Source organism: Halichoerus grypus, chromosome 6 (assembly GCF_964656455.1).
Source record: "Halichoerus grypus chromosome 6, mHalGry1.hap1.1, whole genome shotgun sequence".
Classification (NCBI taxonomy): Eukaryota; Metazoa; Chordata; class Mammalia; order Carnivora; family Phocidae; genus Halichoerus; species Halichoerus grypus.
In genome coordinates, this window is record NC_135717.1 from 35,441,124 (window position 1) to 35,467,550 (window position 26,427).

At 39.9% G+C, this 26,427-nt stretch overlaps 1 protein-coding gene across 21 annotated transcripts in view; it reads right to left on the reverse strand.

Annotated features, from left to right (window-relative positions):
* Positions 1-26,427, reverse strand: part of RBFOX1 (RNA binding fox-1 homolog 1) — a 1,991,091-nt gene that overhangs the window by 971,628 nt on the left and 993,036 nt on the right. Inside the window, exon 1 of one of the 21 annotated variants that reach the window (XM_078074856.1) lies at positions 26,123-26,279. The exons of the other annotated variants lie outside the window; for them this stretch is intronic. The gene's annotated coding sequence lies outside the window, so the exon portion shown is untranslated. Of the gene's footprint in view, positions 1-26,122; positions 26,280-26,427 lie in introns of those variants that run through there. 21 annotated transcript variants of the gene reach the window in all.

Consider the following 26,427-nt stretch of genomic DNA (forward strand, 5'->3'; position numbering starts at 1 on the left):
CCTCTTCCTCCCTGGTATAATCACAGTCATATTTATTGTTGTTGTTAGCAACTGCAGAGTCTACAGACTACAGAGGAGGGGAGAGCTTTGAGCAACACTTCAAGGAGAGACTGTTGGTGGTGTCAAATTAGAGATGGAAGAGACACGGACAAAGGATGGTGGGGCACAGGGAAGAGTATGCAGAAAATGGCCCCATGCATGTGTGCCTACACTTCCCACTGCTGAAGCACATTTGTGAATATCACTGGGACAAAAATAAAAGATTATAACTAGATGGATGCTTTTAAACGGAAAAGTATTGAGTAGAGCTAAATATGATCTCATTAGGGAATGAAACCTGCTGCTTGAAGAAGTGTGGACTGAATACAAGCCAGGAGAAGGAAGACAGCCAGTGATCCTTGCACCCTCTGAAGGACAGAAGCTACTAACACCCCACGCTGAACTCGAGGGGCTCTCAGGAGGTCAAACTCAGATGAATATGGTAAGATGAAGCAGGAAGAGGGTGCCAACTCTCTTTAGGAAAGTTTAGGAGCATTGTTCTAAACATCTTAAGCAAACAGCATCCCCAAAGGATGAAGTGTATGGCTTTGGCTAAGTGAGTATCTCAGAATCAGAAAGAGCCCTAGATGGAACATGACACCACGGGCTGATTATTTCTGGGTTTCACCTAATTTTTGTGAGGCTCATTCTAGAAAATCAATGACTGTGATCTTACAGAGCAGTATGACCTCTGCCTTGAGGGGTTAATTCCCCCATAAGAAAAAACATCTCCTGCTCAGCAATCAGAACTATCTGTCCAAGGTGAACATGCTGAAATTTTGCAAAGCACGCCAGGTATGTGTACTGGGTCTCCTCCACTTCAATTTTCCCCATTTCCATATTTCCCAACAGCCTGTTTTCCATTCTGGGATCTCTTTGAGCCTAACTGCCCCTCAAGTGCTAGGTTTGGATCATGTAACCTAGATAACCAATGAGACCATGTCATCCTTTTGTTCTCAGTGACTGGTTCCTCTTTGTCCATGGAAATAAAAATGATAGTCATGTTCATGAAACCAGAGTGATGAGACAAGCATGTTCTCTCTTCCCCTGAAAAGTGTGGTATGTGGACATGAGGCCATTAGGAATGCTATATAGGCATAAAACCAGCACCCACCAGAGGTGAAGCTGTGGGGAACCTGTGCCAACAACCCACCCCTAACAAGGGCTGCCACTGCTGAGCATGTGCTACCTGGCAACCACTGTGTTTAAGTGCCCTAATTCAGTAACTCACTTGATCTTACCTAAACCCTCCCCCACCCAAAATAAGACCTGTTGCCCTTGTTAGTTTACAGGTGAGGTACCTGAGGCTCAGAGAGGTTGGCCGTGTATGTACCCAAGGTTTCACAGCTAAGAATGGACTACGGATCTAGGACCTGAAGCCAGGCTAGAACTGGATGGTCAGATTCTTCAGCATTGTGCTATACTGACATGCAGATTATCAGAGTGAGAAGAGGACATAGATGAGAAAAAGGGACTCATTGCAACACCCCTCTGCTCCCCCCTCCATATCAAAATCAAATCCAGAAGCCTACACCTGAAGGGCAGAAGACAGAAGCACAAACATTCATGGCAGGCTCAGAGTTAACATTCTCCTCAGCCAGACTTTCCCCTATGAAGGTCAAGATGAAGAAAACACAGGACAGTGAGAGTCCTCATAGCCCATGGGCAGTGGACAATGGAGAAGAGATCTCACAAATATCTCCATCTTCTCAGAATAGCTCTGGAAATGGGTTGCATCTATCTCCCAGGATCAGTCATGGGCATACATTAGGGGCAGAAAGCTAAAATGGAGCCCCTCATCTCAAATACAAAATATCCAGCTTGCTCTGAAGGACTCCTACCATTAGGCTTTGTCAAGACTCTGAAACCTTCCCATGCATGCTTAGCTTTCAACTCAACGCCTGACCTCTAAAGAAACCATGTCCAGGGGTGCCTGGATGGCTCAGTCAGTAGAGCATGTGACTCCTGATCTCTGGGTTGTAAGTTTGAGCCCCATGTTGGGTGTAGAGATTACTTAAAAATAAAACTTTAAAAAAAAAAAAAGAAAGAAAGAAAGAAGAAAGAGAAAAATATGTCCAGGGCCTGAATGCAATTATGTAATCCTAACCCTATCCAAGTTTTAAACTTTGAGAACCTATAAGTGAAGTTTCTTTTTTCCTTCCTTCCTCCCTCCCTCCTTTCCTTCCTTCCTTTTCTTTTTTTATGATAATGCATGTGTTTCTTGAAGAAATGCATAGGTGATCACCCCTGTTCTTTTATCCTAGTCATGAGAAGACTTGGTCACTGTGAAATAGTGGCATAATCCCACTGACTTCATGAGATAGACTATTCTATAATAGAGAGCCCAGCAGACTCCCTGGTTTCCTGTAGAATCAAGACATTTTCATAGGAGGAAGCTCTGACTTCAAGTCCAAACCCTGCTATAAAGAGAAAAGCCAGTGGTGGAATTTGAATCATCTTCTCTGGACAAGTGCTTATTAAAAAAAAGAAAAATCTGGGGGCACCTGGGTGGCTTAGATGGTTAAGCGTCTGCCTTCAGCTCAGGTCATGATCCCAGGGTCCTGGGATCGAGCCCCACATCGGGCTCCTGGCTCGGCGGGGAGTCTGCTTCTCCCTCTCCCTCTGCCTCTCCCACTGCTCGTGCTCTCTCTCTCTCTGTATCTCTGTGTCTCAAATGAATAAATAAAATCTTTAAAAAAAAAAAAATCTGTAACTGTCGGAATGTCCTACAGTGCATTATCACTAATGCATTCCACCTGCAAATTACCAACACCATCACCTTTAATAAGGCAAAGGGTGTCTTTCTTCATCAGGGAGTTAGTAAATATAAAAATTCCCTCTTTGGTGCTTGTTCTAACCAGGGCAATTATCTATGAGGACTATTCACAATGGACTCAGTTTGACAATAATTATTCTTAGCAATGCCAGTTGGTAGTTTCCATGGGCCCTTGCCTCTGCGGGCAGGAAAACAAATTTTGATTCTAAGAGCATGTTTTAATTCTCCCATGTTGGGGCACCTGGGTGGCTCAGTCATTAAGCGTCTTGCCTTCAGCTCAGGTCATGATCCCAGGGTCCTGGGTTCGAGCCCCACATCAGGCTCCCTGCTCAGCAGGAAGCCTGCTTCTCCCTCTCCCACTCCCCCCTGCTTTGTTCCCTCTCTCGCTGTGTCTCTCTCTGTCAAATAAATAAAAATTAAAAAAATTAAAAAAAAATTCTCCCATGTCAGTTCACCACGTAGAAAGACAGCAGGAAAACTTCCAGGTTTGTTTTGTATATGATGGGCTCCATCTACCAAGAGGGATGAATTTCAGCCATGTGACAGACACTTAGAAAACTGTAAGGTAAACTTTAAGAAACTTGCAGGTAGCAAGCCAAAGCAGAGTCAGGTATACTGGCCTATCCCTCTCTCCTTCTTGTGAACCCCTCTGTGTCCTGGCACCAACAGCTCCCAACAACATACTTTTCTCTCCTTCCCTCATCTCTCCACCAATGGAAATGGTTTTTTCACCAGTCCATTGTAACACCAGCGGGAGTGCTGAGACTTCTCCAATGTCTACTCTTGGGTCGAAAAGTCATTCTGATCACTATACCTCAATGATCCCAGCTGCCTTTAACCTAGACGGTGCTTTTAAAAATACATCCTTCAATTTTCATCATTTTGCAGCTTGTTACAGCACTTGACATTATAGTGAGAGAGAAAAGAAGCATACGCCAAGGCTCAGATCCACTCCCTGCCTTTTATACCTGAAATTGTTATCAGTCAGCCACCAGTGAGCATTAAAGAGGGCATGCCTTGAATTTTTTTTCTTTCTTTTTTTTTTTCTTTTTTTTTTGCACACACAAAGCTTTTCAAGGGTGCAGCACTACTTAACAAATGACAGAAACCTTCAGCAGCCCTTCTAGGTACTGGCAATGAATTGTTTTTCTTTTTATAATAGACTGGGACAATGAAGCAGAGATTTCTCTGTGCCCAGATTTGGAGTTTCTCCAACCTTTAAACTTTATTGCCCCACAGAGCATCCAACTGTGTTTGTGGGAGGGATTGGATCATTAAAATTCATTTGGGACTGAGTCCCCAGAGGAATACACAAGCTTTCATCCTACTGACTTCTCCATCACATAGAATCCAATAGACTACAATTTCTTAGGGAATCATGAACAAATGAATGATAATAATGTGTTGTCATTTGTGCATGCTGTCCCTCACCTGGTCCCCTCTGTGACCAAAAGCACATGTTTCTTAGTAAGGGGGCTTAGCCAGGTCAGGGACTCTGTGTGTTGTCAAGAACAAGAGCAGACCTTGGGAGTTGGCTTCTATGGCATTGCATGTGACCTTCCACGAACAAAAGCAGTTCAAATCTCAAAAACACTTCAACTTGAGGTTACTGAAAAGCCAGCTTTCAGATACGCTTGCAGAATCCAATAATGGTTCTGTTACGGTTGTTCAATGCCAGCCACATGAGACAAAGGGGCTAATAAAAATAAATCGTTATAATGAGAAAGAGAGAATACATATATTTCCACTCTTCTCTTTCTTTATTGACTCTTGCCAAAGAGCTCAGGAAATAGGAAGTTAGGGAAAGAAGTTTCTAGTAACTATGACATATCACTGGACAGCCACAACCACGCAGCTGTCTCAAGCATGAGAACATGCATGCCCTGAATTGTGTGTGGCCAATTGTCAGGGGCTGCCTATCTTCACATCTCCCTTTGAGTAAGTATCCCAGTATTCATGATATTTCTCCCTCATTTTCAGAGTTATAGTTTATTTTGCATTTCCTCCAATCTGGTTTCTCCTGAATTTTAAATCTATTGGCCAACCCTGAAGAAAGACTTTACCAGATCATGTGATTTTATTGGAAGACGCTGTCTGGTAAAGTGCTTGGAAAACTTACAACAAAAGAAAGCAAATTCTTTGTTACTTCTTTGAAATAAAATCAGCCATTTCTCAAGGTCAGCGGTAGATTTTTAAATTTTATCCAAAAGGATGGGGCCATTTTGAAAAGTAATCTTGAATACCATAAAAATAAAATCTTGTAAAATGGACACTCTACATAAATTCAATAATAGAAAACCAGGTCTGAGACCTGAGGCATATAAAATTAATAACATTAATGATAACAACAGTAGGAAGCATCTTTCTTATTATTTTTCTTATTGTAATTATAAATGTCTTCTTGATGTGCCTAAAGTATGGCAAAGAATTCCTCTTTTGAATCATGGGGAAGAGTGTTTTGGTTTGCAGGAATTGCAGATGCAAAGGTTGATAATGACCTTGACCTGTTTTAAGATAAACAAGAGAGAGAAAAGGGCTAGAGAAGAGTATGAATGACACAAAGTATGAGGAAATGAGGTCTTTGAGGTAGGCAGAGACCAGATGTTATGGAACCTTATGGAACACAGTCATTTTTTTTCTTCTTCAAAGAATCATGGGGCACCACTGGAGAATTTTAAGTAGGGGATTAACTGAATTAATTTGTGGGTTTCTTTTTTGAATTTTTTTATTGTGGTAAACAAACATATACAAGAACCATCTTAACCATTTTGGGATATACACATCAGTACTGCTAAGTATATTCACATTGTTACGAAGAAACAGTTTTCTGTTGTGATTATTTTATTTTTCCCCATCTACCGTCCTTTCCTAACCCCACTCAACTGTGTGCTGCTGGGTAACAAGTTCCCTGTCACTTTTTGTCCACTTAACACTGGCACCAACACTGTGCCCCAACACTTAGTAGGACCTTTATATATGTGAAATCAATTAGTGAGTTACCAGTACCATTGTTTCCAGGAAATGCTCATGTATTACTCCTGTGTATATGATTTTCCCTTTATTAAACTATTGGTGAGTTTTTAGTCTGTAGCAAAGAGTAGTTCATTTTTTCCTTTGAGCATTTTATGAAAGTCTGTTCTGTCAATTTAAATGGATAGCATTCTTGAGGATTGAATCAATGCCTTATTTATTTTGCATCATCTCTCTTCCTCTTGCCCCTCTTTCCAAACTATGCCAGTACACCATAATCTCTGCCTAGCTGTGGTAGGCACTGAGCAGGTGTAGAGCAAGCACATGTCTAGAAATTGTACTAAGGAATACCTAGTATGCTTGTCTACTCCAATGTAGATTTTTAAAATTCACACTTCTCCTGGATGTAATGGGGGCACTTTGTTTCCAAATATTATTTTCCTGTTTGTTAAATAAAAGATCCTTCTAGAAAGCTATTTTTACTAATCATTAATTTGTATATTCTTAGATTCTTTTTTATAAACAAAGCTCAATTGAGTTATGAATGTCAGAGTGAGAATGAGTGTCTACAAGCTTTACATTTCTGCTATTCACTGTGACATCCTGAAAGTGACAACTATATAAAAGTGATTGACAATCAACAGCTTAAAGAAATACTTCAAATCCATCCACTGAGCAAGAAACTGTATAACTAGGGCAGAATCCCCAAGTCTGGTGAAGAGAAAAACAATTTGAGTGGACTTTGTTTTTTAAATAGAAGTGTCAGTTTGTCACACTTTATTCTGCTTTTATAGAATAACGTTTGCAAGAATGCAATTAAATCCACGTACATGGAGTTTTCAGAAAACCAATATGGCAGTGGGACAGCTTATCCTTGTGACTGCTCACAAGTTGTCCATCTATCTACCAGTTTAAGATGTCAAGTAAAACTCAGTGTATTTGAAAAGTAAATGGGCATATCTCAAACTTATCTCTACCTGCCAGTTACTCTGAGCCCTCTGTACTTTTAACTGAATGACATTTAGTTTCTCATTAAAAAGGTATGTGGATGGAACTGAAGGGTATTATGCTGAGCGAAATAAGTCAATCAGAGAAAGACATGTATCATATGATCTCACTGATATGAGGAATTCTTAACCTCAGGAAACAAACTGAGGGTTGCTCGAGTGGTGGGGGTGGGAGGGATGGGGTGGCTGGGTGATAGACACTGGGGAGGGTATGTGCTATGGTGAACGCTGTGAATTGTGTAAGACTGTTGAATCACAGACCTGTACCTCTGAAACAAATAATACATTACATGTTAAAAAAAAAGAAGAAGAGGGGCGCCTGGGTGGCTCAGCCGTTAAGCGTCTGCCTTCAGCTCAGGTCATGATCCCAGGGTCCTGGGATCGAGCCCCGCATCGGGCTCCCTGCTCAGCAGGAAGCCTGCTTCTCCCTCTCCCACTCCCCCTGCTTGTGTTCCCTCTCTCGCTGTGTTTCTCTCTGTCAAATAAATAAATCTTAAAAAAAAAAAAAAAAAAGAAGAAGAAGAAGATAGCAGGAAGGGAAAAACAAAGGCGGGGAAATTGGAGGGGGAGATGAACCATGAGAGACTATGGACTCTGAAAAACAAACTGAGGGTTCTAGAGGGGAGGGGTGTGGGGGGATGGGTTAGCCTGGTGATGGGTATTAAGTGGGCATGTACTGAACGGAGCACTGGGTGTTACACGCAAACAATGAATCATGGAACACTACATCAAAAACTAATGATGTAATGTATGGTGATTAACATAACATAAAAAAAAAAAAGGTACCACACACAGCCTTCCTCACTCTCTCATCAATTCCAAAATCTGTACATCCATAAGCCAATGGAAGCATAAACTGGTGCCAGCAGAATCAGAAAAACAAACATATTAGCTTCCCAAATGATCTCTGAAATAAATTAGTTGATGTTTAAGGACAGGGGAATGTGAAGTTGAAGCTGGAGGCACCAGGGTACCTGATTCAAAGCAAACAGTTTCCCAACAGGAGGGTTATGAGGAAACTCAGAATCAGACATACTTATCAGAACACTGTTGATGTTGGCTCTACAATGCACGTGTGCAGAACTTCTTGAAAATATCTGGGCCCTTATCTTAGGGATGTTCTGTGTCACTACGAGCATAGGATTACCTTACTTCTGGGCTGACATTTCACTGAAGGAAGAAAAAACATATTAGCAAGAGCGCTTACATTTTGAAAGATAAGGAGGATGCTTAGGTATATGCAAATGGAAGGCAGTTCTTAAGAAGGGAGAGACTAGTTTTGGACTTCACTGTAAAGTACAATTTTAGGAGGAAGAGCTAGCTTAAGGATGGTCCTTCTCATACGGTATCCTTCCCCTCAGTGTATGATTTGCCTTGAAGAGGGCTGGAGTGAGTTGCCAGTAATGGGCACAAACATATTCCAACCCTGTTTGCATACACCTTTTCAAGATGAGTTTGCTGCTTCTTTCATTGCTATCTATCACTCTATTCCTTGGTTTCGGGCTTGGCTGTGTAACTCGCTTTGGCCAACTACCCATTATCAATGTAATACAAGCAAAGGCTAGAAAATGCTCATAAGTGGGGTGCCTGGGTGGCTCAGTCATTAAGCGTCTGCCTTCGGCTCAGGTCATGATCCCAGGGTCCTGGGATCGAGCCCCACATCGGGCTCCCTGCTCCGCGGTAAGCCTGCTTCTCCCTCTCCCACTCCCCCTGCTTGTGTTCTCTCTCTCGCTGTCTCTCTCTCTGTCAAATAAATAAATAAAATCTTTAAAAAAAAAAAAAAAAAAAGAAAATGCTCATAAGTTAAGTATTGCCCTTTCATTGCACTTGGAACTCTGAGACCCAAGATAGTCTGCTGACCAAGCCTGAGCTAGCCTGCTGAGGAGTCCGCATAGAGAAAAACCAAAGCATCCCAGGTTAATCACCAGCCATGTGAGTAAAACCATTCTAGACAATCCAGCCCTAGTGGTATGAGTAAACCCAGGTGAAACCAGCAAAAAAAAAAAAAAAATACCCACTTGAACCCAGTCCGTACTGCTGCCACAGAAATATGAGCTAATAAATGATTTTTGTTTTAAGCCACAAAATGTTGGAATTGTTTGTTACATAGCAAAAGCTAATCATTACAAAGTCATAAGCGTTATGAATCCCTGGGCTTCTGCAATCTCTTCTATCAAATTTATTCTAGAGAAATAGAACAGAGATAAAGAAAGACTTCATAAATTACTATAGAGATTTGGGCAGGTGCTTAATATTTTTAATAATTATTTTTTGGAAAAGTAATGCATGCAAATGGCAAAAAAAAGTCAGTGAGTACAAAATGGCATACAATGAATCATTAGGATCCTCCTACTCTGATTTCAGCCCCCTTCTCTCAAACACTCATTATTATTAGTTCCTTGTCTGTCTTTCCAGAAAATATCCAGGCATCCATATGTATGTCTTCATTACACAAATATGATCATACTACATACATTACCTTCCTTTTTTGACTTACTTACATCTACCCCCACATTAATATCTAAGCTGAGTTGATATTTATCATCTCCCCATAGTATCACATTTAAACATCTCTCATCCTTTTAGTAGCTGCATAATATTACAAACAGTCCCTGATTGGAGATGGTTCCATTCACAATCGAAGTCATTTTTAAACTCCAGTTAGATAATATTCTCTTCAGGAAGGAATAGCTCAACCTACTCCCAGGGAAGTAGGAAACCTGGGTTTCATCCCTATGAGCCCCCAAGCAGACCAACAAAGTAAAAAACTCACCTACCTTGCTAGAATGTAAACTTGGCAAGAGCAGGAGTCTTGTCTGTCTTGTTCACCACCATCTCTTCAGCACTACAAAAAGCACTGTCAAGTATTTAGTGAATCAATGAATGAGTGAATCCAGAACAGAAGGCAAGTCATAAAAGGGTTATGAAAATCAAGAAAAAGAAGTACTCCAGTATCAACAAAGAGTCTCTAGAAAGAATCACTCTTTTTTAGCAGCTTAGAATATGAAAAAGGGGTACTTGGCACCAGTACAGTACCCAATAAATGTCTTTGAAATGAATGTATGTCTTAGAAGAAGACCAGAAACTTTGATAAATGGGGTTCTTGTCTGTAAAACTTCTAACTGGCAATTTGCAAAAAGACACATCAAAATGGTCTGTAAATTTTCAAGATGAAGGTCTAGGGTCAGGCTAAAGATCAGAGAGTAAGATCAAGGGCTGCCACTGGCCCCGTTAGCATCCCACCCTATTGAAGCAGCTCTCTGAGGAAGGAAGTCTACGAGGAAGGGTAGAAAGAAAAGACAGGGACATTGTTGGAGCAGCTCCAGCAACCCCAAACTGAATAAGACATATAAGAGCCCCCTGGGTGAATACAACCGTTCCCCAAGTGTGATGATAAAAGACCATGATCTTACTGAAAAAAAAGGCAACTTTAAAACATGGTGATTGCTGCCCACATATCAAAGTTGATTTTATAATCTTTGAGAGGAAGGAGAATGATAACATCTTCACATATGGTCAAGATATTAGCAAATGTTGATGTCAGTCTTGAAATCTTCCAAGATGCTTACATTCATGTGTTCAGTGCTTCCTCTCTATGCTTCCACATTCCCTCACCTTACAATCCCTGCAATGCCACTGCCACTTACCTTGGGTTTTTCCCGTGATTAGTCTCCTTGAGGGAAGGACTCTCTAATGTATTCATAAGCACACAGAGTATACATGATAGGTACTTAATTATACTTCTGATGAGACTATGCAGACATTCTTACCCATTGCTAAACACTGGGTATTAGATATGAAATTTAGACTCATTATTGGTGCTATTGGTGACTTGACAATAGCATATAAACATTCACTGAAGAATCTCAGAGAGAGATTCTAATGAAGAATCTGAGAGAGAGGGAGAGAGAGCATGTGTGCCGCAGAGCCTCAGGGTCGAATGTGTACACACTGATCGATGGCACGTTGAAAGCAGATGGTCTTCTTCTTACTGGAAATCTCATTAAGTTTCTAGGTATTTGGCCAATTAGGAAAGGGATGGAAGACCCTGTCTTTACAGTGTCAGCATGATGACTGGGTATTTAAGAAGAGTTGGCATGACTCAACAGGTTCTAGAAAATGTGCCAGAACTCAGACTTTCAAGAAAGGCTCTCTCACTTTGCTTTAACCGAGGGGAATTACATCATCTACAAACAATTCACACACACAAAAAGAAATGAAACATTGTGCTAATTAGGTGGTGGGGGTTTTCTATAATCAACATCCTGAGAAAGGCTGAAACCCCTCCAAGCGGCAGAAGGTGAACATCAAAGAAAGCCCTTCTCAAAACAGACCTTGTCCAATGTACTCACCCTTACTGCATCTTTTTACCCATCTCCTTTGTAATCTAAGCAGGTGACAACTTCATTCAGTTGTTAGCAACAAGAGGAGGTATTGATTCCCTGCGAATGCCCTAATGACTGGAGACTGGGGCACAAACCATAAATGGAGACTTTCTGATTCCAAGTGAAATTATAGTTTGCCCTGCGAGATTGCACAATAAATCAGGGGAAAAACCAGCCAACATAGGACTCTGGGGTCACTGAAGTGATGTTGACACATTACAATAATGAGAACTTGAAATACCTCATGCCCTATTGATTTTTAAGCTGAATCATTCCCACTACAGAAGATTACAAGACTCTGTCTTGGAATCATGGCTCACACGGGAGATACTGATGAAAAATACACCCAATCCAATCAAAATGAAAAGCTTTACTTGTACTTATTACAAATCTAATACCATTGTCCCTAGGCTGTGTGATAGGCACTTAACCTACAATGGGAAAAAAAACCACATTTTTTCCCTTTTAATTAAAATTTTCCGTACCTTTTTCTACACATGGCTCTTTGCTGAGCCTATACAGTAAAAAGTACCCCAAAGAAAACAGGCACAAAGGCTCGATTAGCGCATAAAGGGCAATTTCTTTATGCTTTTCTAATTCCAGGGTAGCTTTCAAGTTCCCTGCATCACCATATCATTTTGAAGAATGGAAAATCATGTCCTAACAACCAACTTATTTCCTAGTCAATAGGAAAAGATGCATTCCACCAGCATCTAGCATCTACAGTAAACAAAGAATGCCTTGCTGATCTTTCCTTTTTCCCTAAAAAGTGCTCCATGAAGCTGAATAAACACAGTTGTGTGAGGCCAACTAGTGACATAAGTTAATTACTAACCTGTCATACAATCAGAGAATGGTAATAATTTATTTTCACTGTTGCATTAACCATAAGTCGCTTTTTGCCAATATAAATAGGGTGTGCTGGGGGGAGAAGGCACTAGAACATTACTGCTTGCTGTAAACCCTATATAAGGTTGTATCAATATTTTAGTTGGGAGATCAGATATAAATGGTGCCACTATTTTTACTATGCATATTGTTCTAGTCATAATTTAGAAAATAATTACCCACATATCTCAAGCTTCAGGAGAGAGAGAACTAGCAGGTGGAAATAAGACGGTCTTTCCACACAGGATTCTGAAAACATTACCTAATTATTATAGATATAATTATTACTTGGGTTTACCAGGACTTACTACATAATAAATATTCTGACACAATCCAATATGATCATACATTCTTTGAAAACACTTACTAGAAAAAAAAAAAAAACACTTATTGAGACTCTAATATGGGCCAGGCATTGTGCTAAGAATTAATTATATATTGTCCACCTGTTTTCCATTTTCATGAAGTTTATAACATATCATTACAATCTGATTGTTGAGATGAACACCTGCAGGCAAAACCTATGGGTCTAAAACAGCCTGATTATAGAACAAATCTTGACATCCTTCTGAGGAGGGTGACTGAAATAAACAATGTTCCTTACAAGCTACCTTGTCTTTCTTCGCTCTCAGATTTTCTTTTTTTTTTTTTTAAAGATTTTATTTATTTATTTGAGAGAGAGAGAATGAGAGAGAGAGAGCATGAGAGTGGGGAGGGTCAGAGGGAGAAGCAGACTCCCTGCCGAGCAGGGAGCCCGATGCGGGACTCGATCCCGGGACTCCAGGATCATGACCTGAGCCGAAGGCAGTCGCCCAACCAACTGAGCCACCCAGGCACCCCCGCTCTCAGATTTTCTGATTAGTTTTTCCTCTATTAACTTCAGCTGATGACCTTTTACTCTTCTTGAACATATATGTTTCTGCTTATAAATCTCCCTAAATTCTGCTATTTCATTAATTTTATTAACCTCAGAGTAGCTAGCCGGAAACTGTCACCTTTTGACACGGGTAGTCAAGACCTAACGTTCATATCACACTTCTTGGTAGGACACAGTTCAAAAAGTGGCATAAAGGAGGCCTCTGTGGGTTACCCCACATGATCTTGTCCTGCTGTAGCACTTGAAAGAGCTGCTAGTCTGTCTTCATGCCAATGTCTTCCACAAGCCTCCCCTGGCTTTCAAGAATCACTGACACCTTTCTGCAGAGAATGAAAAAGGAACTGAGAACTTAAGGGCTTTGCAAGTCTGTGGAGGACACCAAGCGCCACATCACATTTCAGAAGTCTGCTCAATTTTGACCCACCTATTCCAGCTAATGTCACCCCAAGAAGACCTCATCAGTCAGCATTGAACAAGCTTCTGTCTATCTAGTGTCAGTTATAGAACACAGTACTTAAGCAGCTGTTTATGGACTCAGTCTCCCTGTGGCCAGATCCAAGGTCTACACAGTATGAGCTGTGCGATCTTGGGTAAATTGCCTTACCATCTCTAAAACTGCCACCTCATCTGTACAATGACAAGAAGGACCGCCCCTGCCACATAAGATGCTTGAGAGGCTTAAGTAAACCAGTTAATGTACGGTGTCTTCCCCAAGTGCTTGTCAGATACTCAGGGCATTTTAGCTGTGATGTTTCTCCCCAAGAGCATCAGGGCCTTAGCTTGGAGGCATTTGCTTTGATTTTCTGAGCTCAGTTCAGCAAGGGGCAATGTGGTGTAGCAACAGTTTTAGATAACTGTGCCTCGACTGATGTGTTCCAAGTGGGCAGCCAAATTGATTCCCATCTGACTGTTCCTATATTAGCAAGGCCACAACATGGCTATTAAAGTTAGGCACTGAGGAATGGTTCTAGCTGTTTAGAAATACAATCTAGCTATTCCAGCAACACGCATGCCTAGCACACAGCGGGCTCCCAATCCACTTGTTCAAATGAATAGCAAAAAGTCAAAGGAAGCACATGAAGAACAACAGATGAAATAAAGTTCCAAAAATTAAATAATACCACTCTTTTCTTTCAAATAGGTCTCTGCCACCACTTACATTGCCAATCTAGTCCAAATTTATGAGACAGAAACAAAAGAACATGTGTCATTTATGAATGCCAGTTTATGAATACCAGTGCTGGAGGTCATGCCTTCCAAATTCCCCTGGCCATTTTCTACAAGACACCCTAGAGTAGCACATATCTTTCTTGTTAACATTTCATGGAATCTTTCCATAAACATACGCTTGTTCTTGTCGTCAACATTTTGTCCTGTCACTGCAACAGATGGCTTTACACTGGAGCATATGAAAATATTAAATACTTTATAAGTCTGGTGGAAATATGAAATGCCTTTGGAGGAATGAATAGCTCCATGATTAACGAAAAGCAGCCATGCAAGATTCTGTTAGAAATAGGTACCTTTAAGTTGTGTTGTTGAGTAGACATGGTCACCATCAATTCTACATCTTCACTGAAAGTTGACAAATGATGAGGGGATCCGTGTGCCATACGACAGATTTGGGCCATGCCGAAAAGCAGAACATACTGCTATAGAGAGCTGTGAAATATTGCAGTGTGTAACCACGGGAGGGTTGGGAAATCTACCTCTTGGAGATCTAAAAGCCAGAAGAAGCCTCCATCTGTCTGAGATGGTCAAATAAAGTAAGCTTAAAGACAGAGCAGTGAGTTAAGGGATAGTGAAGTCCTCTAGCTGATTGTTCTATAGATCCAGTTCCAGGTATTATTTCTTTTCAGAGCCATACTGATGGATGTTTACCCAACCAAATGAGAGCTGCCATCTCAGCCAACCCAGGGCCATGACCAACAGATCTGTGAATGAGGTTCAAATCATGAGTAGTGGTTAAGATGAGGGTTTCTCAAGCCAGACTGCCGAAAAGCACCGGTTGTATCCTCTTGGCAAGTTACTCAAGCACTCTGTGCCTGATTCTTCATCTGTAAGTGGGGATAATAAGAGCATGTACATCACGAAGCTGTTGTGAGGACAAATGAGTTAGCATACACAACAGGCTTAGAATACCGACTGGCATATGGTGGATGCCACATAAACGCTGGCTATTCTCTATATTTAGTGCTATGTTTCTGTAGAAATAAACATTAAGATGTGGGTAAGATTTTATATTTTTCCTTTTATTGGTTTGTGTGCAACTGGCATTGACTTCCTACAGGCGCAACATATTAATGTTTTCCGTAACGTCCGTGAACCAACAATCGCCATAGCCCGCTCCTGGGCATTTATCCCAGAGATGTGACACTCATGCTCACAAAAACCTGTACAGAAATGTTCATACCAACTTTGTCTGTAATAGCCAAACACAGCCCAGATGTCCTTCAACAGGTGAATGATTCAAGAGTTGTGGTACATACGTATTGGGGAATAGTCCTGAGTGATTAAAGAAACAAACAAACAAACAAAAAAAAACAAATGATTGATACATCAATAACTCAGACAGAACTCTAAGAAATTATGATGAGCAAATAAGCCAATCCCAAAAGGTTAAATATTGTGTGATTCCACTTTGCCAACATTTCAAAATGATAGAATTTTAGAAAGTGAGGACAGATTAGTGGTTGACAGGGTTTAGGGATGGGGGTTAAGTGTCCTTGTAATGGAAGCGGCTGCTATCTCACGTGTGGTGGTAGATTCATCAACCTACACATGTGATAAAGTTGTATAGAACTAAATACACACACACAAACGAGTGCAAATCAATCTGGGGGAATCTGAATAAGATCAGTGGATGGTAGCAATGTCAATATCCTAGATATAATGGGATACTATGGTTTTGCAAAATATTACTCTTGGGGGAAACTAGGTGAAGTGTACAAGAGATCTCTGTATTATTTCTTACACTTACACATGAATCTACAATTATCTTGACAAAAGTGTCAATTAAAAACACTGCCAAAGCGTAAATGAAGGTGAAGAATGAGCACCGTGAATACATTTGGGCGACGACCAACCTCCTTCCCGTATTTTCCCGCATTAAGGAAACACTGCTCCTTAAGAATCACCCTGAATCTCTGTAGACACATTACAAAACTATCTAATAAATTTAAAAAATATTATTTTGTCTAATGATGCATAAATTATATCGATTAGTTATAGGTTTTATATTTTCAGTTGGTATGTTTAAAGGAATTGAGGTCTGCTGAGTGAAGTACACAGGTTTCTGAAGCAATCTGAACAGCGCTTGCCTTTCTCTGAAGTGTTTTATTATTCCGAGTCGGGCCTGCTGAATCTCCCAAGGTATGAAGTTCAGTTCGAGATAAAAATATTTTATCTGCCCTTACAGCAAATTGAAAGGCTATATAAAGGGTTTTGTTATTGCAGTGTTTTCATAAATATATAGTAAACATCTTTCACAGTGGGAAATTCGGCACAAAATACAATTTTCATACACAGCCATTCATGTGGCTTGCACAGGAAGATGAAATGACCCAGAGATGAATAAAAAAATAATAGTATACAACTTTTAGCAGCCCACATTCCCTGACAGACACGCGCAGCTGGAAGGATAAGGATCATGATTTTGCAGTACCTCCGAAGAATGACAAGTGTCTGCAGCATCGGGGGAATTTCGTTTCCTTTGTGGCCAAACCATTACAGTTAACACTTAGCTTTATCATTTTCAGAAATTGCCAACAGCCAACCACACCGTTTCAGAACACATACCAACCCCAAACCTTAGCCAGGACATAATTTTAAATCAAGCCATTTTTGGGTTTCTTCACCTCCTTTTATAAGTCTCTCTTAAGCACATTTTCAAAACAGTGTGGGTTGCCTACGTCTAACATACAACATCAACATTGCTGTCTAAGGTGATCTGTATCCACTTGGGGGTGAGGGGCTGACCATATGTATTCCAAAAATGGAAGCTCTTTTTTAAATAAACTAAATATTTTTTTTGTTATCAAAATAGTGCATATTTGTTAAAAAGAAAAAAGGAATAAAGGTTAAATTTTTTTAACGGTTTCATTGAGGTATAATTAACATACAAAAACCTGCACAGGTTTACTGCATACAATTGGATGAGTTTGGATATATGCGTCCACCCATGATACCATCACCACAATCAAGTAATAAACACATCCATCATCTCCAAAAGTTTCTTGGGTCCAGTGTGTGTGTGTGTGTGTGTGTGTGTGTGTGTGTGTGTGTGTGTGGAACACTTAACATGAGATCTACCCTCTTACACATTTTCAAGTGCACAATGCCATGTGGCTAACTCCAGGCACCATGCTGAACAGCAGACCCCCACAATTTATCTGTCTTATATAATCCTACAAGCAATTTCTCCATGTTTCCCTGTTCCCTTCCCGGTCACATGCCACAGTAACCACAGAGGTGACCACCCTCCACAGTCCCTTAGTTATCTTTTGCAATTTCACCATGTATATAGTGTTTGCACATGTGTGCTAATTCCCTAACAAACTTTTCCTGACACATTTCTGAAGTTCAGATTCTTGTTCACTTCCAACACCTCAGCCACCACTTCAGGACGATACACGATCCATTCTGTTCAGGGCATCCAATCCCCTATTGTTAGGCATCTAATTTGTTCCACTTTTTCTTCCCACTATACACTATGCTGTAGTCAACCAACATGCATCTTTGTAAATTTGAGCAATTACATAAATTCTAGAGGTGGAAACATTGGGTCAAAGCATGTACTTTTTTTTTTTTTTAAGATTTTATTTATTTATTTGACAGAGAGAGACACAGCGAAAGAGGGAACACAAGCAGGGGGAGTGGGAGAGGGAGAAGCAGGCTTCCCGCTGAGCAGGGAGCCTGATGCGGGGCTCGATCCCAGGACCCTGGGATCATGACCTGAGCCGAAGGCAGACGCTTAACGACTGAGCCACCCAGGCGCCCCAAAGCATGTACTTTTTTATATATAAAAATTTCCAAATTGTTTTCCAGAAAAGAACAAACCATCCCACACTCTCTCTAACATATTATCGAATGCCTATTTCATTAAACATATTATTTTCCAATATAATCTATGAAACATTTATATATACAGATGAAACTTTCACATATGTACATATATGAATATATATTAATATCCTTGCTGGTATTTACATTTATTTTTCTGAAAACTATATTCATGCTCCTTGCCAATTTCATTCTGTGTCATTAGTCAACCTATATATCCATCCAGCCATGATCCATCCACATATTCTGACAAGAATAAAGGAACGTTAGTCCTAATAAGAGGATCACAAGGACCATCCAGGGCTAACCAAATATGATCTATGTCAGATCCATTTTTCACCAATGTTAAAATAAAGATTTCTATGGATTTTAGTCAAAAAGGGGAGAAAATGGGCTCTGAAGTCATGAAGTTTCAAATTTGATTGCCAATCCTTCTACTTACTAGCCATGATAACGCTAGAAAAAAACACCTCAAGACTCAGTCTCCCCTCATGAAAAATGGGTCTAAGAACTCTCCACCTCATAAAGCTACTGGAGTACTCAATTCAGCAATGTATATCCAGAAGTTAACACAGTGGATGGCTCATTGCAAACACTCAACAGACAGTATCTGTAATAATGACAGTAATAATGTATAATTCTATATATTGAGCAGTTAGCTAGTGCATTACAACAAAGCCTGGCTTCTTTTTCTATTAGGAGCAAAAGTTGAAGCCTGAACCACTTATAGCATTGATGCAACCTTTATATTTTTAGTTCCCTGGGGAAATTTGATAATAGAGACTTGGCCAAAATTCATTTTCCCTTTTTTGGACACATTCTTCTCAATGGCACACAAAGTTTATCACTGGTTGTCTTTATTTTAAAAAGTAGATTCTCTCATTAAATATGGAAATATGTTAGAATCAAAACCACTGAATATGGAATTAAAATGGCCACTTTAAATCCAATTTCCTTTTTTTAAAAATTCAACTAAGTGAAATATATGTATTTTAGCACTATAGACTAATGGGCGACACTTACAGAACTTTATTGGGTACCCTTAGCTATGTGAGTTTATTCCCACTTAATTATCATTGAACAATAAATTCTTGTTCAATATTAAACCATTTCCTGAACCAACATTTAGATGGACTAGGTATTCCACAAAAGCCAATTCAATAAACTGTATCAAAAAAGGAAATGTGACGACAATGGATCCAACATTGGTCTTTTGACAGTTCTGAAATGGGATTCACTCTTTGCTTTCTCTGTGTAAATGTGAGTTCACTGGGCCTGAAATATGTAAGAACAACCGCAATGGTTTCCACTTCCAGTTCAGTTCCCAGAATTTCCCTGGGTTGGGGGAGGGGGGCTCAAGAGCTTCTTTTCATGGCTTTGGCAATGCTGAATGGCCACACCACAGCTGTTCAAGGGCAGTGACACTTCTCTCATACGAAGGAATCTGTGGCTCCCCTTGAGTAGAATGCAATCTATTCTTGCAGTTCAGCATCTTCGAGTTTTTTGTGGGGCAAAGCATAGTGAGCTATGTATCAACACTTAAGTCATGTAAAGTTTGGGTCAAAAGTTTGAGGAGGCAGCTGACAGGGATCAATGGTTCCTGCTGTTAGATCGATGGTTCCTGCTGCTACTACCTCCTCTTCCTCCAATATTTTGTATTCAAAATGTAAGATGTTTTCTATTAAAGTACAAACCCATGCATACCCTTGATAAGAATTTTTTTTAATCCCTCCATCCATTTATTCATTCATTCATCTGAAATAAATTGAGATTCTCAATGCCCATCTTGGTTTTCTGAACAGCCTATGGTATCCACGTTTAATTGCAGACTTAAAAGATCTTTTCTTCTCCTAACACAGAATAAAGTATGTCAAATAAGCACTTCTATTTAAAAACCTACTCAAATTGTTTTTCTCTTCATTGGTTTTACTACATGCTGGATATTCAACAGAGAATGAGATTGGCATGGTCATTCCCATGGTCTAAATGTGGGAAGAGAAGTGGATTGGCTTTAGCAAGATCAAGCTGGGAATCAGTGTGCCCACATCCACCATATCCCACTTGGTATGACCACATTGGGCTCCCTAGAAAATTTTTAAAGTGCCAGGAAACTAAAGAGTTAAGTTTCTTGAAGCCCCTTAGGAGATGCAGTTCAATAATTTCCATTTTTCTAATACCACTATTAAATAGGGAATAAAGCAAAGATAATCCATCCTGAAAATTATGCCCTTCTGAATGTGACTCTTTTCCTTTTTTGTTGTTGGAGGTGGTCATATAAAGAGAGCTCACGAGTCTTCCTGATTCTGGTGCAGTATACATTTATAAGTAGTTAAATAGTAAAATAAAGCTGTGAGCATTAACATTCACTCTCATTTAAAAATGGTTAAGTTACTTTACAATTAACCACCCCCAAGTGAAACTAAAAATGTCTTCTTTCAAAACTCAAGTGAAGATGTTGCCTAAACAAGTTTGCTTCTGCACATATACAAATCTGAACTGTTAAAGAGCCTGGCAAGATGGACAGGAACACAGACTGTGGAGTTTAAATCCCAGTTCTGCCATTTATAAGCTGTGTGACCTTGGGCAAATTATTCAACTTCTCTGGGCCTGGGTTCTCTCCTCCGTAAAAAGTAGATAAGAACAGTATCAACCCCTTAGGCTTATCGTAAGGATTAAATTAATTAGTATTTTAAAATATTAACAACAGTGCTTGGCACATATGAAACACTATTTCAGCATTTATTAAATAAATAAGCAAGTAAGTCTCTGTGCCAAACCTTTAAAGATAAGGAGAAAATAATGGTGTTTGAATGCTGAGAAGGAAGAAGGAAGGTTCTTGGAACTACTGTTGCGTGACTCATTTTGTGATGCTGCATTTCTATTGACATCAGTACCACTGAAAGAAATCTCATTTTTCAGCACTTATGAGAGGTAACACTGAGTAAATCAGGGAAAAGTAGGTACTTTAATCACAATGACCCATGTCATATTTATAAAGAAAGATGCTCAAAGTAGGCAGCTGTAAAATTTTAAAGTCAAATTGTAAGAAAATATGGACCTTCTGATTTTGCATTATGATCCTATTCACAGTATCCAATTGGAAATTTCAAAAGTTTAATAACTGAAATCCATGTACCTTATCCAGTCTCTTGAAAAATCAGACCACGTACATATTCGTCACAGCATCACTGATATCGCCTAGGACAGGGTTTCTCAATCTTGGCACTCCTGGCATTATGGGCTGGAAAATTCTTTGTTGTTTTGTCCTGTGCATCCTAGGATGTTTAGCAAGATCCTGGTCTCTAGCCAGTAGATGCCAGTAGCACACCCCTGTGCAAATTCGACAACCCCAAATGGCTCCAGTATGTTACCAAATGTCCCTGTTGTGGGGAGGGGAGTGAGAAAATTGCTCCTGGTTAAGAACCACTTGCCTAGGGCCTCTGTTGAGTACCCATTTTGTGTACCTTTCTAAATTCAGAGTAATAAATTTCAATGATATCTTGGTATATTGAAGTCAGAAAAATATGGAGCCTAATCGCTTACTCTAATTATAGAAAGTCTTAAAAATTTCTCCTCCATCTCTAAATTAGGCATAGCAATACCTACCTCGCAGAGTTAAGAACCAGAGAAAATCTGTTGAAGCTCCCAGTCCAATGCGCAACACACAGAGGCAGTGAGTGCCCAGGGAGAAATCAGCGCTGTGTGGTTATTTCTATTACTGCTGATGCATTACCGCATCATCATCCTCATCATCCTCGTCATTATAATAAAATGGAAGGCCACTATTCAAACATTTAAATAACTATAATAGACACAACTGGTACTTTCATCTCATTAGCAAACAAGCAACTGATTTTCTTACAAGTAGAGATTTCAATTAAACAACAAAGAAATCTATCCCCAGGTAGCAAATGCAGATGAAGAATTATCAGGAAGAGAAAAGGAAAGACTGTAGGAGGCCATCCTAACAGATAGCCCTTAAGTGGTCCTCTTTCCAAAGCAAAGGCCAGGTATACAGACCACCTTGACACACTTGGTTGTTGCTGGTTTTCTGTGCTGCATTGACAGTGCGAAGTAAAGAGTACTGGGGCTTCTTGATTGTCTGTTTGTGTGTATGCATTCTCTGTGTGATCAAAGTTTATCAAGCCAGTTGAGAAAATTTAACCAACTAACCAAAACGTGCTGTGAATTCAATGTGGCTCATTGTGACTACTAATTACTCTGTAAGTAAAAAAGGGCCATTTTAAAGAACTGAGTTTTGGCTAATCAGATAAACATGAATACAGAATTGAGACTTGACTTCCATAGAAGTAGAGAAAAAGCAATAAATATATGCCCACCATTGCATAATTAAAAAAAAAAGAAATTACTGCCACCCTGGAAACATGGATACACTATTTCTGCTGTAATTATACCATTTCTCAAAAAGCCTTTCCTGGCCTTCATGACATTGGCAGTAGCTGAAAGATTACTCACCACCGATTAATGTTAGGGAACTAACAACCGCACTTCTTGCTTTTCCTTTAAACCCAACTGAAATAATTTCAGAAGAACTTGCAAAGACAAAATTGTGTTAAGAACGTCCAATTGATCCTATTTACATTTGCTACATCAAAGTATTCAGACATCATAAGTAAATGTGAAATGGGGGCCTTCCAATACCTTATAGGTTATGCAAACACCTAAGCAGAAAGAACACTTTGAAATTTTTATGGAGTAGGAAAAATTGGAAGTATATTAATCTAGGCAGTGAAATTGGGCTTTTTGTCATTTTTAATTGCTTGAATTCATAACCTAGTTTTGCTGAATCAAAACGAGTTGCTGTAGCTGACACAAGCTGTTTCAGCGTTTCGGGTGAGCGCGCACACGCACGCACGCACGCGCACACACACACACACACACACACACTGAACAACTTTTCATATAAACTTTATATCTGTCAATAAAAAAACACTCCTGAAGACTAGGACACCATAGCTATTGGATAATTAAATATCAAGATTTCCAAGCTGAACATTGTATGTTACAAGCTGTTAAAAGAATTACTTAATTCTTTTAGTACCCTGCAAGCAGAGGGAGGGGGCAGCATGAGCACCAGATAGGATTGTTATTTTGTTATATGTGATTTAATTCAAATAAATTAAAATGCATAATTAAAAAATTCTGCGTGCCCCTATTTGCTCTTGTTTACTATTGCTTATAATACATGCAAGCGCTCAACTCTGCATGAAAATGAAGGAAAACAAACAGAAGGACAAAGACGGCCACCTCTAAATATGTACAAAGACCTAATGTATTATCACATTCTGGAGTTTTCAGATGTATAACAAAATAAAGTTGAAAGTGCAAAAAACTTTAAAGGTCCATGCTTTTCTCCCTCGCTATTTATTTTTATGTTTGTTGAAAAATCAATACGAGATGGGGATTCAAGTCTAATAAAAGGACTTTCGTTTTAATTCCATTAGAATTACTTCAAAGAACTTGTTCCAATCCACTGTGATGACTTTGAGACTAACACACATGAATTTAAAAAAAAATAGCTATAACTAAACATAAATAGAAGTTTAATTAATAATAGTAAAGATTAATTTTTATTTCGTAAAAATCCTTCCTCTTTTGGACAACATTCCACTTCTCTGGTCCTGCAAACTCTGCTCAAAACCTAATAGAAAAATTATAAATTTAGCAGAAAACAAGACCAAAATGGTCTTTCATTGGACATGTAATAGTTATTTAGCTCAAGACTGACCTATCCAACCAGGTTCTCTGTAATCAAACAGAAAATGATAAAGGGTATATACTCTGATTCTCATTTAATATTCTCAAAACATGACCCTTTATTCTCAAAATCTTACAACTATAGTTTGGAAGAAGGCAATTGCTGAAAAAAAAAAAAAGCCCTTTACATGAAATCTACTTTAACTTTTGTGTCATACTCATGGAGAGAGAAAAAAATTGGAAAAAAATAGCCAATTTGTGATACTTAAATAAGCTGGCCCATAAGTCAAGGCTGACGGTTGTTTCTCCAAAGTTCAACTAAATATAGATTAAAATGAATCCAGATTCTAAAATTAAGGCAGGCAATAGAGAAAACAGAAGTTTGAGGGACAAGGTTACAAAAGACGAACATAAAAATATGCTCAGCCCAATAAAGTTAGAGCAGGCAAAGTGCAATGTTGTAAAAATCCATCACTTGGTGATAACAGAGAAAAGATTTAGCTCTTTTCATATACTAAAGGCATTCTCCAGAGTTGATTTGCTTGGTTAAAATGGAATGACAAGAAAAGTTTGAATATTTGCCTTTATTTATAAGATTAGGGCACAGCAGATTGCCTGATATTAATTGGTTCTTGTATATGAGCAGAGAATACAAAAATAAGAAAGAAGGAAGGAAGGAAGGAAGGAAGGAAGGAAGGAAGGAAGGAAGGAAAAAAGAGAAAAGAAATGAAAAGGAAAGGAAAGGAAAAAAGAAAAAGAAAATTAAGTTCCAATTATCCTTCAGGGTGCAAAACATTTGTTATAATAAAAATGTAGTAGTAGAAGGTATCTGGAAAGCTTTCTGTGCTCGGGCTCAAAAATAAAGACAGATGGAAAGAAATACAGGTGGATGGAGAGAGAAAAGGGGAAAAATAAGGAAAAAAGGGGGAAAGGAGGGAGCGAGGGAGAGAGAGAAAGGGAGAGGAGGAAGAAGGTAAGTAAGGGAGAAAAGAAATATTCCCCTGTAGGTAATACTCCCTCCAACTCTTCAGAGAAGCAATTTTCTCCTCATCATCAGTGAGTATTCTAATAGAGACGAAACGCTGGCATGCGTGGAGAGTGTGAGTGGGCAGATAAGAGTTGAAAAATCCTGCTTTCTGTATGAAAATCATGAATGCTGCCCGCATTCCCTATGAATGCCAGTGGTAAACAGCCGTCACTGATGGACTGTAGTTCACTTACTTGAAGAACAACCCTCTTAAAACTTAATCACAGCAAACCACAAAGGCAAGTTAGTCCGTTTCCCAAACACATTTACACTCATGGCCTTTGGATTTCCGAAGATACATTTTGATCAAAATAGGGAATCACAGTTGAGGAAGATTTTAGAGCCTTCAACCAATTTACTACCCAGCTACCCAAAATAAAGAGGATTACACAATCATTTTTTACTGCCTCCATTATTGCTTGCATTCGTTTCTGTGTGACCAAAATTAAAGCCATATGAAAAATGAGTAAATTATGAGATATCTAAAGATACTCAAAAAGTGACTCTTTCAGCAAGGAATTTAATGGACAATTTCTAAGATGATTTTGCCAACAAAACTTTTGGATTCAGAATTCCCCTGGGGCCCCTCTTAAGTAGGGGGAGGCACAGCTCTTATGTCAACAGAAATAAGTAAAACCACCAATTTCATAGTAATCTGAAAATAATGGCTCGAGGGATAGGCTAAGATTGAGTCTTCTAGGTGATCCTTGTAGGCCGATAAATGCCGTATTCAACACTCTGCATATTTTTTAAATGCCTGGCAGTTAATCCCATCACTTTGGAAGTCAGAGCACATTTCTCCCACTTGATCTCTCAAGAAGGGCAACTCTTGTTTAATTTAATGAAATGATCCAGAGCCTATTTCTTAAGTCAAAGCATTTCCAATATTGTCAATGTAATCTCTCTTGGGAGTCAGGAAAAGCAGAGAAGGTAAGGGCCCACCAGCGCAACCAGCACGGTAGACATGTTTACACAAACATGCAACACATATTCCCACACACGCACACACATGCCCCATTGGAACGTGAGCATGCCAACTTTCCAAAGGCATGGCCCATCTGGCCAGTCATTTCCATAAACCTCCCATTTAAAGAACCGCGCAGCTCTTGCAAAACCCCTGCTAGCCTATTGGGACTTTTACGGGGTTCCTTATAAACGCTTATTCATCTCTGGAAATAAAGTTAAACGGAGCCAATGAGAATGGGCAATGAAGTTCCCCGCTAACTTCTAGTCAGTAAGGAAAATCGATTCATCTCTCCGGACTCCTCCGCAGCCGCAAACGCCCCTCGCCCTCTCCAGATGTCCTGCGCCCCTGGGTGCTCCCGGGATGAGCCCTGACCCAGCCTCGGAGGTCCCGGGGCTGGCCTCACGTACCGTGTCTCACTCACACGCTGCAAACGCATCCGCAGCCTCCCATCGCCGCTTTGGTTTACCCGGATTCCTGCCGCCAAGTCCCTATTCTAATCAGCAGCCCCGGAGGCGCACACGCCACCCTCTCTGCGTGAACGTTGGACAGCGGCTGACGGCGGCTCCTCTGCCACAGGCAGCCAAAAATGTCAATTTGCACACTCCTCCCCCCTGTCGCCCGCCCCCGGTCCCCGTCCCTCTCCCACCCCCTCCCGCAAGTCAGTGGGCTTCAGGAAGCCTCTGCAGAAGCTGCCTTTTCTCCATCCCTCGCT